This window comes from Canis lupus, chromosome 20, assembly GCF_011100685.1.
Source record: "Canis lupus familiaris isolate Mischka breed German Shepherd chromosome 20, alternate assembly UU_Cfam_GSD_1.0, whole genome shotgun sequence".
NCBI classification, from domain to species: domain Eukaryota; kingdom Metazoa; phylum Chordata; class Mammalia; order Carnivora; family Canidae; genus Canis; species Canis lupus.
The window spans coordinates 54017676-54020394 of record NC_049241.1 but is presented as its reverse complement, the minus strand read 5'-3'; the positions used below and the strand labels follow the sequence as shown (position 1 = coordinate 54020394).

The window sequence follows — 2719 nt, the reverse complement described above, 5'->3', positions numbered from 1 at the left end:
GGAAAATGCAGTTTAAAACTACAAGGGCGGGACACCTGGGTGGCTCAGAGGTTGAGCTTCTGCCTTCAGCCCAGGGCATGTTCCTGGAGACCTGGGATCGAGTCCCACATCGAGCTCCCTGCATGGAGCCTGCTTCTCCCTCTGCCTATGTCTCTGCCTCTCATGAATAAATAAATAAAATCTAAATAAAATAAAATAAAATAAAATAAAACTACAAGGGCATGGAGTGCCTGGTTAGATCAGTCAGTGGAGTTAATGGCTTGATCTTGAGATTGTGAATTTGAGCCCCATGTTGGGTGTAAAGTCCACTCCTAGATATATACTCAGCACAAATGTACACATATGGTCACTAAAAGACACAAGAAGGCACTGATTTCATTTATGAACTCATATGCAAAAGTTCTAATAAAAATATTAGTGAGCACTCAGTAAAGATATAAAGACGAATGGGCATAAGGAAAAGGTGCTCATGAATCATCAGGGAAATGCAAATCAAAACCAGTGAGATACCATCCCACTGCGTTACGATGGTTTCAATCCACCCAACACAAAATCCCAGACAAAAGACACCAGGCGCTGTTGAGGATGTGGAGAAACTGGCGCCCCTTGTGCACTACTGATGATGGAAATGCAAAATGGTGCCATGTTATGGAAAGCAGTGTGGAGGTTCCTCAAACGTTAAAATAGAACTACTTTACCATCCAGTAATCCTACTTCTGGGTATAAATCCCAAATAATTGAAATCAGGATCTCCAAGAGATACCTCCACTTCTATGTTCGTTGAAGTGTTATTTACAGAAGCAAAGGCATAGCGGATGAATGGATAAAGGATCCATGGTGTATACGTATCATGGAATATTGTTCAGCCTTAAGGAAGAAGTTAGGGCAGCCCGGGTGGCTCAGCGGTTCAGCGCCGCCTTCAGTCCAGGGCGTGATCCTGGAGACCCGGGATCGAGTCCCATGTCAGGCTCCCTGCATGGAGCCTGCTTCTCCCTCTGCCTGTGTCTCTGCCTCTCTCTCTCTCTGTGTCTCTCATGAGTAAATAAATAAAATCTTAAAAAAAAAAAAGAAAAGGAAGAAGTTAAATCTGCCACTCTCTCAAGCACATGAAATAAAGCAGAGGACAAAAGAACAAAGATGATTCCACTTATACAAGGGAACTGGTAAGTCAAGTGGATAGAGACAGAAAGTGGAATGATGACTTTCAGGGGCTGGGGGAGGGAGGGTTGGGAATTGGTGTTTAATGGGTATACAGTTTCAGTTATGGAGGCTGGGTAAGTCCTAGAGATCTATGATAAAGCACAATGCATATTGCTAACAATACTGTATTGTCTACTTAAACTTTTTAAATTAAAAAAAATATTTAATTATTTATTCATGAGAGACACAGAAAGAGAGGCAGAGACATAGGCAGAGGGAGAAGCAGGCTCCCTGTGGGGAGCCCAATGAGGGACTTGATCCCAGGACCCTGGGATCATGACCTGAGCCAAAGGCAGATGTTCAACCACAGAGCCACCCAGGCATCCCTACTTAAACTTAAAAAAAAATTAATATTTATTTATTTATAAGACAGAGAGAGAGAGAGAGAGAGCACATGAGCAGGGGGAAGGACAGAGAGAGAATCTTAAGCAGACCCCACGATGTTGAGCGCAGAGCTCCCTGCGGGGGTTGATCGCACCACCCTGAGATCATGACCTGAGTGGAAACCATGAGTGTGTCGCTTAACCAACTGAGCCACCCAGGTGCCCCTAAAATTTTTTTTTATAGAGGATGGCTCTTATACTAAATGTTCTTGTCATGCTTGCTTGAGCAGCACATATACTAAAACTGGAATGATACCAAGAGAAGATTCGCATCGCCACAGCACAAGGATGACACAAAAATTCGTGAAGCGTTCCATATTAAAAAAAAAAAGGTTTCATCACACATAAATAAAGAAGGAAAGAGGAAACTTTTAGAAGTGATGGTTAAGCTTGTGACATTGTGGTGATGGTTTCATAGGTGTTTACTTTTCTTTAAAATCATCAATATGTAGTATTAAACATATACAGCATTTTTGTACATAAGTCATACCTCAGTGAAATAAAATAAATGCAGGTTTTTTTTCTTTTTACATCACTAAAACAGAAAGTGAACTTACAATTCTTTGGTTATTTTTGTTGTTGTTAGCTTGTGATACTTGAATTGGTTTTTGTTCCTTTTGGTGAGTAATTTCCATTTTTGGAAGAATAGAAAAAACATATTTTTTATCCTAAGAATGTTTTGGTCAAAGAGATGTCTTTAAATGAGATTATCTGTGATTTTGAATAAATATTACATGTTAAAAAAAAGGTCACCAAAAATCTCACTTTGGCTGCTGTGCGGAGAACAGCCTGGAGGGGGCGAGAGTGGATACAGGTAGAACCGTCAGGAGGCTTCAGGAGCTTTAGACAGGTTAAACCTCCACATGAAGGTGCCTGAGGAAATGGTTAAAAGAATAAGAACAGAAACCGTCATTTTCTGGGTAAGTAGAAGAAAAAAACTGGAATGAGAAAAAAATCCACAATAAAGCAAGGAGGGCGAGTAAAAGAAACAGAAAAGGAGAGATGGGGCGATTGGATGCCTCAATGGGTTGAGTGTCATGATCCAGGATCCCAGGGTCCTGGGACTGTCAGGCTCCCTGCTCAGCAGGGAGTCTGCTTCTCCCTCTCCCTCTGCTCCTCCCCACTGCTCATGCTCT

At 41.7% G+C, this 2719-nt stretch overlaps 1 non-coding gene across 1 annotated transcript; it reads left to right on the top strand.

The window, feature by feature from the left end:
• The first annotated feature begins 1801 nt into the window (after positions 1–1801).
• On the top strand, positions 1802–1906 carry LOC119864831. The gene has a single exon (XR_005375315.1). It is a non-coding gene; the product is annotated as a U6 spliceosomal RNA (small nuclear RNA).
• The last annotated feature ends 813 nt before the right edge of the window (positions 1907–2719 follow it).